General features: G+C 48.1%; 1 long non-coding RNA gene across 3 annotated transcripts, besides 1 other annotated feature; it reads right to left on the reverse strand.

Moving 5' to 3' along the window:
• Positions 1-5,034, reverse strand: Gm41591. Of its 3 annotated transcripts, none has more exons than XR_876854.1 (3): positions 2,821-2,840; positions 2,257-2,314; positions 1-119 (listed from the first exon to the last, which is right to left on the reverse strand). It is a non-coding gene; the product is annotated as a predicted gene, 41591 (long non-coding RNA). The 3 variants fall into 3 exon arrangements; XR_876855.2 differs by lacking the exons at positions 1-119; positions 2,821-2,840 and adding exons at positions 1,363-1,551; positions 4,976-5,034 and having other exon boundaries at positions 2,082-2,314; XR_876856.1 differs by lacking the exons at positions 1-119; positions 2,821-2,840 and adding exons at positions 1,387-1,551; positions 4,976-5,034.
• Positions 2,972-6,473: an enhancer, noted in NCBI's record as "VISTA enhancer mm751". NCBI's record gives its function as "enhancer in: forebrain[3/5] | limb[4/5] | branchial arch[5/5] | facial mesenchyme[5/5]" and the evidence as "EXISTENCE:transgenic organism evidence [ECO:0001131][PMID:17130149]".

Raw genomic sequence — 10,495 nt, forward strand, 5'->3', positions numbered from 1 at the left:
TGATGATTTGTTCCATCCTTGGAACTTACCTATAAAAACTGGAATGACCAAATCGATCCACAGAGTTGTCCTCTGTTGTCACATCCACATGTGAACCACAGTGAGCATGGCCATCCTACCTGTCAACAATAGTAATAGATTAGTCCTCCTCCTCCTCTTTCTTCTCTTCCTCCTCCTTCTCTTCTCCTCTTTCTCTTCCTCCTCTTCCTCCTCCTCTTCTTCATCCTTCTCCTCTTCTTTTTTTTGACAATGTCTCACTGTATAACTCTAGCTGGTCTAGAAGTTACCACACCGACCAGGCTGGCCTTGAATTTACAGATTATCCTCCTGCATCTGCCTCTAAAGGCATTAAAGGAATGCACTGTTTTTTTTTTATTTATTTACTTATTTATTTATTATATGTAAGTACACTGTAGCTGTCCTCAGACACTCCAGAAGAGGGAGTCAGATCTTGTTACGGATGGTTGTGAGCCACCATGTGGTTGCTGGGATTTGAACTCCTGACCTTCAGAAGAGCAGTCGGGTGCTCTTACCCACTGAGCCATCTCACCAGCCCAGGAATGCACTGTTATTCAGCAATAAGGAAAATAACGCAGGGAGAGCATTGCTCCAGAGGACAGGGCATAACACTCAGGTACACTGTTGCTGTCTTCAGACACACCAGAAGAGGGCATCAGATTCCATGACAGATGGTTGTGAGCCACCATGCGGTTGCTGAGAATCGAACTCAGGACCTCTGGGAGGGCAGTCAGTGCTCTGAACCACGGAGCCATCTCTTCAGCATCCCTCAAGGTTTGATTTTTAAAAGAATCGTTGTCATGGTTTCCTGAGATCTGGGTGTAGCAGTGGGAGAATGAACGAATTCACGCATGGTTCTAGCACTTCAGCCTGAGTAAGTGGAAGGCTGGATTCTCTTCCCCAGGGATGTAAGAGGTCAGTTGAAGGAATAGGCTTGGGGACAGACTCGGAGTGACAGGTGGTTGGTTACCAGTGCATCACTCGGGGCTATGGTCACTGGAGCAATCAGTATGGTGGACCCTGTGTGAGCTGGCCCTGATTGTGATTTTGATTGCAAAGACCAGAAAAGTGGTTCCCTGGGTAGAACATTCAGTGTGTCTTAGTGAGTACAGACGCCTGGGCTAGATTCCCAAGCACTGCATAAACCAGGCATGACAGCACATGCCTGTGATCTCAGCACTTAAGAAGTGAGGCAGAAGAATCCAAAGGCCCTCCTCAGCTCCACAGTGAGTTTGAGGTTAGCTTAGGATACACGAGATCTCTCCCCACCCTACCCCCAACCTCCAACCTTCTCCCAAAACAACAAAGCAAAGCAAAGCAAAACACCGTGACATCAACGATTGCTTTAAATGTTATTTATCTCGGTGGCTAAGGTTATGTCTTCCATCTCCCGCAAGTATCTTCCTGGGGTCAAAGCCCTGCCTCTCACTGATGTCCGTGACTCCTGGCTGTTCTCTCTGTACAGAGTGGGATTGCTGACAGGGAACCGTGAGCTGAAGAGAGACCACACAGTGGGAGCACCCAGGACAGGAACTATGGGAAAGCAGAGGGGTGCCTGTGTGGGTATGTCACTGGTTGACCAGAAGTACAGGAGACGGTGTGCCTATCGGTCCTGCCCACCTGCCCGTGATGGATGACATCTGTCTCTTGCTTTATTAAACTCACTCCAAGATTCAGCCCTGGATTTGCAAATAGCGTAATAAGCATTTGGGAGGCAGAGGCCTGGATTTCAAGGGGGTCACCAAGACCCAGACAGGAAGCAGCTTTTGTCTTTAGTGAGCTCCAGAAGGGAGTCAGGTGTCCCAATGGATGTGGGGTGTGTGTGTGTCATTTGGCTTCCAAGAGGCACTTGTGATCCAGAGATGAGGGGCACAGGCCTCTGCTGCAAGCCCTGTTGTGTGCCACTGGTCATACACTAGGGTACGTTCTGGCCACTGTTGGAGCTAAGCAGGCTGAGGGGAGCTACATTCCCAACCACCCCCTGCACGTTTCACACTTGTGTGTGTGTGGTGTGTATGTGCACTTATGTGTACATTTGTGTGGAGGCAGGTGGTCAATATCACCTGTCTGTCTCAATCAGTTCCCATCTTGTTTGCTTGTTTGTTTTTGAGCAGAGGTCTTTCCCTGAATCCAGAGCTTCAATTAGGCAGACTGGCTAGCCAGAAATCTCCCAGGATTCACCGGTCTCTACTTGCTCAGTATTGCGATTGTCTTCATTGGAACTGCAGAGCTCTTTACCTGGGTGCCGAGCATTCCAACTCCGGTTCTCATGCTTGCACAGCAATCTGTTTACTGACTACGAAAGAAAGGAAAGTAAGAGTTTTGGATCAGGTCCTTTCTAAGATTTATCAGCATCTCATGTAGCCCAGGCTGGCCTTGAACCTTATATGTAGCCAAGGCTAGCTTTAAACTCGCAATCCTTCTGCCTCAGCTTCCCAAGTGCTGGCATTACTAGTGCATGATTTGAAATCCGAATCCTTCTAACAGTTTAGCATCTTTTGGTGGTTGGGAGATGACTCAGTCTGCGAAGGTCTTGCCAATCACCAGGACTGGAGGTTGATCTCTAGCACCCAAATAAAAAGCCAAGCATGGTTACAAGGTTACACACTTGTAACCTCAGGACTAGGGAGGGAGGCAGACTCAGTAGGATTCTTGGGCCCTCCTGGGCCAGCCAGTCCAGATGAACCAAACCAGTAAGTGCTCAATGCTAAGGAAAGATGATCTTTCGAAAAACCAGGGTGGAGGGGGTGCGGCGAGGTGGGTAAAGTTGCAGGCAAGTAAAGAGGGAAGAGCAGAACTGACCTCACACAGATGCTCTAGGTCCTCCCTGTGAGCTCCCCCCCACCACCACATCGCCACATTGTATACACACAGACACAGCAAAAGTCCAAAGTCCAAAAGTACACAGTGTCAAAAACAAGGCTCCTATCTGAACGTGAGCCACCTGCACGCACCCCCACCCCACACAGAGATACACACAAGATTTGTCCTCTGATAGCTTAGTGCGGTTTGTGGCGGCTTCACCCTTCCTGGGCTCAGCTCCTGGTACCGCCCACTCTCTGGATGAGACAGGCAGATGCTCTTGGTCTCTTTTGTTCCATCTATTAAGTGGGAGAATTTCCTTTCTCTACCTCGGAAGACCACTGTGATGACTACCAGAGCGAAGGAATTCATCATGTGCAAGCTTAGAAAGCACTCAGAACGTCCCCTTAGTGTTAATTGGTTCATGATCATCTGTGGCAGAACAACGTGGAGAATTCTAGAACGTTATAATTGGCTTTTTGTATTCTACCAAACATATGTATTTATGAATAATACCAGTGGCAAACACTTTTTCCCCAGGAAATAAAATGGCCGACAAGAATCGAAAGGCAGGTACATTCTTAGCACACTGGATCAGCCCAGCCAGTCTGTCAGATTCTTTTAAGTCTTGGCTCAGGGGTTCCTGGTGGCCTGCACCTAGCCTCATACCCGCCATAGGCTCTCTTCCTGGTCCTCCCTGCCTGTGTCCCCCGAGTCCTCTCTGCTGATCCTGGCCCAGGCCAGAGCCCTTGCCCAGCTGTAGGAGCCAGGGGCGGGAGCCCCAGCTCAGGGCTGAGCTGGGCTGGGGGCCAGCTCCACATCTGGCATCCATTACCAACGGTGGCTGCCGAGTGGACGCCTCTGCCTGCCACTCACCTATCTACTGGGGTGACAGAGGAGATGTGGAAAAGGTTTTCACAGCTGGAATAAATTGAGGGAAAGTGGAGGGGGGAGGGTGGAAAAGAGACAAAAAACAACATTGAACTCAAGACCGAAAGAAAAGACAGTATTTGAGGAGGTAATGAAGAAAATATGTGTGTGTTCATGCACCCGGGCTTGCATGTGCGTGTGTGTCTGGGGAAGGTGTGAGTGTGTGCCTGTGTTTGCAGATCAGTGTATCTGAAAAAGTATGAATGCAAGTAGAATTGTTTCCGTGTCTACGTAGAGTACAAGTAAGCATGTACACCTGTGTGTGTGTGTGTGTGTGTGTGTATGTGTGTATATGTGTGTGTTTGTGTGTGCAGGAAGTGTATGTATGTGTCTGGGATAAGTGTGTGTGTATGTGTGTGTGTTTGTGTGTGCAGGAAGTATATGTATGTGTCTGGGATAAGTGTGTGTGTGTGTGTGTGTGTGTGTGTATGTGTGTGTTTGTGTGTGTAGGAAGTGTATGTATGTGTCTGGGATAAGTGTGTGTGTGTGTATGTGTGTGTGTGTGTGTGTGTGTGTGTGTGTGTGTGTGTGTAGGCAAACCAACCATGACCTTTAATTTCCTGTTGCTTGTATTTTATTTGGGAGTTCTGCCTATACCAAGTGAAGCCCAGGCACCGGGCCTGTTTCTGGTCTTCTAGGACAGGCGGCATTTGAGGAAGGAGAAAGAGGTTGAAGAAGAGAAGGGGAGGAAGGGAGATGCCAGGCAGGATGGTGCACACCTTTCAATCCAACATCTGCAGGCAGACACAGACAGACTTCTGAGTTTGAGGCCAGCCTGATCTACAATAGTGAGTTCCAGGCCAGCCAGGGCTAAGTAGTGAAAACCTGTCTCAAAAAAAGAGGTGTGTGTGTAGCGGGGGTGGGGGGAGCAGGAGGAGCTGGAGAAAGAAAAAGTAAGGCAGCAATAGAGTAGCTTGGACTTCAGAACGGAAGGTAGTGCGTTTGTCCTGAAGCCCCAGCAGCTTCCTCTCTGGCCCGCCACCTGGTGCCGGTTCCCTCCCTCTTCTGTCTCCTTCTGTGCCACACCTCAAGCTAGGCAGCAGAAATTCCCCTCCTCCTCCATCTGCTCGCCATTGACACGACAGAGCTTTCAATTGCCTGCTCATTAGTCACCAAGATTCCCCCGGCCCCTCCCCCACCCGCTCCTCTGTTTCCCCTGAGCCAGAGTACAAGGGTCTCAGCCTCCCACCAGGCCCTTGTCTGCAACAAACTGCTCTATCATAACCTCATCAGACACAGAGGAACTGGGAGTGGAGTCACCCTCTGAGGCCTCTGAAGTGTGTTTGAGGGGGCCCCCTGACTGTGAGCGGCCCACTTTAGGTGGCGGCTGCCCCCCTCATAATATTAGCCCTGTTGAGTTCATAAAAGCCCCCTCTAGTGTTACAGCATTTGAGAGACTATTAAGTTTTAAGGCTTTGGACCTCCGGGGAGGAGGCACCGTGTCATAGGTGTGGCAGTCAGAAGGGGGACTGACTGACTGCCTGCAAAGGCCACCAGGGCCAGGCAAAGGGTTGGGGCAAGTTTGGGGCCCAGATCTCGCTCAGTAGCCTGATCAGGCTCAAACATTACATGTCCATCGGACTGGCCTTCCCTGGAGTGGCCACAGGGCTAGGAAAGGGGCTGAGGGCCTCTCTTAACCTCTGGCTTTTTTTGTATGAATGTGGGGGGCTGGGGGGGGGGAGTGAAGGCCTAGCTGGGACTGGCTCCTCATACTCATACTGGCTCCTCATTTTGCTCTTTGAGACAGGGATGTGGCCCTGGGGATCTGCTGGCACCCGTATAAAGCCAGATTTGGGCCATTGAGATGGCACAGAGAGTAAACGTGCTTGCTGTGTAAACATGATGACCTGTGTTCCATCATGGGAGGGGAGGACTGGGGAAAGTTGTCCTCTGATCTCTACGGGCACACCTCCCCGCCCCCGCCACCCTGCCTCCTGCCACAAAATTGATGGATTGGTTGATTCCCTTCTTTCTTTCCTTGCTTCCTTCTTTTCTCTTCTCTTCTCTTCTCTTCTCTTCTCTTCTCTTCTCTTCTCTTCTCTTCTCTTCTCTTCTCTTCTCTTCTCTTCTCTTCTCTTCTCTTCTCTTCTCCTTCCTTCCTTCCTTCCTTCCTTCCTTCCTTCCTTCCTTTCTTTCTTTCTTTCTTTCTTTCTTTCTTTCTTTCTTTCTTTCTTTCTTTCTTTCTTTCTTTTTCAATAGTCAGGCTTGGTGGTATGCATCTTTAATCCCAGTGCTGGGGAAGTGGACACAAGGGAATCCCCGTGTCATCTAACCTGAACAAATTGCTGAGGTCTAGGTTCTGCGAGGGACCCTGCTTCAATAAATGAAGTGGAGAATGACAGAGGAGATACCCAACATCAACTTCTGACCTCTGCATGCATGTATACACATGTACATTTGTTCACTATATGCACACACATGCTCCTTCACACACACACACACACACCCATACACACAAAGACACAGATAGAAACAGAGAGATGGTTTTCTAGTTATTCTTAGCACTGAAGTGCATAGTGCATGCCTTCAAGGCCAGTCCCTCTGGGCCCTGTCTTTTCTCCTCTGGATACTTAGTGACATCTCCCCTGTCACTATGTGTGGAAAGAGCTGGGGATTAGTCACCTCAAGGTACTTAGCACACAGGTAGCCAGTCTGGAGGGCTCCTTGCCTCTTAGTTACTGCTATGATTGACACTTTGTCTCCATAGGTTGGGAGACCTGGCTTCAGCCAGTTCAAGAGCACTATTTCCCAGAGAGAGAGAGAGAGAGAGAGAGAGAGAGAGAGAGAACTCAGTGGAGTCATTGCTACCCAAGGTTGATCTGGAGGCAAGAGGAAGCTAAGGAAGACTGCCTCCAACACTGTCCTGGCAGGCATCTTTTTTTCCAAGGGCCCATGACTTGGAAGTGACTGTCGAAGCAGTGCCTCACATTTATAGAGCACTGGCTTTAGAATTCCAATTTAATTCGACAAATATTTGCTGTGCGTCTAGCATGCGAGGAGCCTTTAGATTGATGACTTTCTGCTAATAGGCACACTGTCTCCCCTGGCTCCAGCCCCACAGCCCATCCACCTACTTGCACACTAGTGTGAGCCCCGATACCCACACATACACACTTGTACACTGTAGGTGGCCCTCCCTGCTGCCTCTAACTTCAGAGATGCTTTGCTAGCGACTGGAGTGAGTTCCCCTTGAACTCTGAGCCTCTGAGCAGATGGAGTCCCTGACCTCTGAAACCACCAAAGCCCTCTCGGGAAGTGTGGTCCCATGGGTCATGGAAAGGCAGGATTCTGGGTGGTCATCACACAGACTTGGGAGCCACCAATCCCTGTCCAAATCCTCGCTTGGCTTTGACATTTTGGGTCTCTGGACAAATGACAAACTTTTGGTGCCTCAGCTTGGTTGTCTGTAGAAGTGATGATGACAGTCACCTCTTAGGGTCACCATGATGAGCAAGGAGGGCTGCAAGGTCATCATCAGGCATTGATTTGATGTGTTGGACTGGTTCCCAGCACTGATGGCTACTCACAGGTGACACAAGCATCTCTGTGGGGGGACCTAAGTGTCCCTTGGTTGCTTGAGGTCAATCCTTGGGGCTAATGTATTTGTCTGCTCTTTGGCTGTCTCTGAAGCTCAATAACTGACCTTCTTCACATGAATGTGTTTAGCTGATGATTCCCCCCCCCCCAAATGCTTCCTTATCCCTTCCTGTGTGCAAGATCCTGGAGAGAGGCTTATAGAGAGAGGGGTGACATCGGGGACAGGAGAGCTCTGAGGGGAGGAGCCCAGGAAGGGGCCCTGCCTACAGATGGAGGGAAGGGCTCTGGGAAGGGACCAGAAGGAGAAGGTATAACAACAGGGGTAGGGAACAGCATTTAGAGCTAAGACAAATTCAGGCCTACATCTCTAGTCCTTTACCTATTCTGGGACACTTGCTAATATTGTTCAAGTTTAATCAGGCTAACACTCCACCCACATCCTACCTCTCTTTCCTTTCAATTACCCACCCACGTATGTATGTATGTATGTATGTATGTATGTATGTATGTATGTATCTATCTATCTATCTATCTATCTATCTATCTATCTATCTATCTATCCACCCATTCATCATCTATCCCCATCCATCCATCCATCCATCCATCCATCCATCCATCCATCTGTCATGCATCCATCCATCCATCATCCATTCATCCATCTATCAGTCTGTCCGTCCATCTATCCATCCATCCACCCACATCCTACCTCTCTTCCCTTTCAATTCACCCACCCACCCACCCACCCATTCATCTATCTATCTATCTATCTATCTATCTATCTATCTATCCATCCATCATCTATCCCCATCCATCCATCAATCCATCCATCCATTATCCATCCATCCATCCATCCATCCATCCATCCATCCATCCATCCATGTATCAGTCTGTCCATCCATCTATCCATCCATCCATCCATCCATCCATCCATCCATCCATCCATCCGACCATCATGAAATAGGGTCTCATATATTCCAGACTGACTTTAAACTCCTAGGAAACCTCAAAATGAATTACTTTGAGCTTCTGAGCCTCCACACCTTATATGCCACCATGCCCAGTTTGTGAGGTGCTGAGGATCAAACTCAGGGCTTTGTGAATGCTAATACAAGCACTCAATCAACTGGAGTAGATATCCAACCCTCCCCTGCTCTCATATCCATCATATCCATTTAAAAGCACTGTGTATGTGTTAGTGGTTAATAGGGTTGGCTGCTTTTGCAGAGAACTGAGGTTTAGTTTTCAGTATCCACATGGCAGCTCACAATCATCTATAACTCCAGATCCAAGGGTCTAATGTCTTTTTTTCATTGAAGGAAGACAGGACAGGAACTCAAACAGGACAGGAACCTGGAGGCAGGAGCTGATGCAGAGGTCGTGGAACATCAGTTCTCAACCTGTGAGTAAAGACACCTTGGAATGTGTGTGTGTGTGTGTGTGTGTGTGTGTGTGTGTGTGTGTGTGTGTGTGAAATGACCCTTTCACAGGGGTTGCCTAAAACCATTGGAAAGCAGAGATATTTTCATTAAGATTCATAACATTAGCAAAATTACAGTTATGAAGAAGCAAAGAAAATAATTTTACGGTTGAGGGTCACGGTAACACGACGCGCTGTATTAAAGAGTTGCAGTATTAGGAAGGTTGAGGACCACGGCCCGTGGAGGGATGTTGCCTATGACTTTATAGCAAGGTGACTGGCGAGGAGGAGTGGCCTGGATTAAAGGCGTGTCTTCCCACCTCAAAGTCCGGATTAGAAGTGGATATACCCAATTAAGCAAACCTCCTCCCAGGGATGCCTTCCACTTTTGGATAACACCCACGAATGGCCATCACACTTGGCTAAAGCATTGCTTCTCTCTCTTTTTTTTTTCCCCTTCCTATGTCTTCTTGACTTTTAAATTTTATTGTATGTGTATAACTGTCTTACCTGCATGAATGTCTATGCATCGTATTCATACCCGGTGCCTATGAAGGTCAGGAGAGGGCTTTGGAGCCCCTAGAACTGGAGTTATAGACAGTTGTTAGCAGCCAGGTGGTGCTGGGAACTGAACCTAGGTCCTCTATAAGAGTAGCTAGCCTGTGTTCTTATAACTTAAACAAACAAACAAACACTAACTAACTTCCCCACCCCCCACCCCAGGCTCTTGGCTGACCTGGAACTTACTATGTAGTCTGGTTGTCCTCAAACTCACAGACATCCACCTGCCTCTGCAGTTCTGGGATTAAAAACATGAGCCATCATTTCCAGGCTCTAGCCAGTCCTCTCAACACGGGATCAGCTCTCCAGCCTGTCTTGAATTCTTTTTTTTTTTTTTTTTTTGGTTTTTCGAGACAGGGTTTCTCTGTGTGTAGCCCTGGCTGTCCTGGAACTCACTTTGTAGACCAAGCTGGCCTCGAACTCAGAAATCCGCCTGCCTCTGCCTCCCGAGAGCTGGGATTAAAGGCGTGCGCCACCACGCCCAGCTTTCTTTTTTTTTTTGGTCTGTCTTGAATTCTTAATTACTCTTGTTCCAAGCATTTTAGATAAGGCCTGCTTACCAAAGACACACACACACACACACACACACACACACACACACACACACACTCCAATCTGAGTGTACAATATGACTAGTTAATGCTCTACTGAGCGCATCTGTATAAACAACATTCTGAGGAAGAAATAGAAATCGGCTTATTTGTTTTGTTGTTTTGTTTGTCTGTTTGAGTCAGGGTCTAATGTATCCCAGATTGGTCTCAAACTCTCTAAGTAGGTGAGGCTGGCCTTGAACTCCCAACCCTTCTGCCTTCACCTTCTGTATTCTGGGATTACAGGTTACTCCATCATACTTGGTCAAGAAACAGAATCCTGAGCAGCATTTTGGAATGTTGCTCCGTTAGCCACTATCTACTGCCCCAGGAAGGTACCCAGAAGACAATCCTAGCTTCTAATAGTATCAGTTTGGCTTGCTGGCTTTTGAACTTCCCATCCATATATAATTGGCAAACTGGCTTTTATCCCTCAAAAGTACATTTGTGAAATTCATTGATATTGTTACACAAAGAAGTAGCATTTCTTTAAGTATTGATTCATTGATTATGTGTGATTGTGAGTGTATATATGTGTGTGATTGTGTGTGTACATGATTGTGATTGTGTGTGCACATGTGTGTGTACATGTGTGTGTGTGTTGGGGGTGCATACATTGGACACACGTGGAGGTCAGAGG

Source organism: Mus musculus, chromosome 17 (genome assembly GCF_000001635.26).
Source record: "Mus musculus strain C57BL/6J chromosome 17, GRCm38.p6 C57BL/6J".
Lineage (NCBI taxonomy): Eukaryota > Metazoa > Chordata > Mammalia > Rodentia > Muridae > Mus > Mus musculus.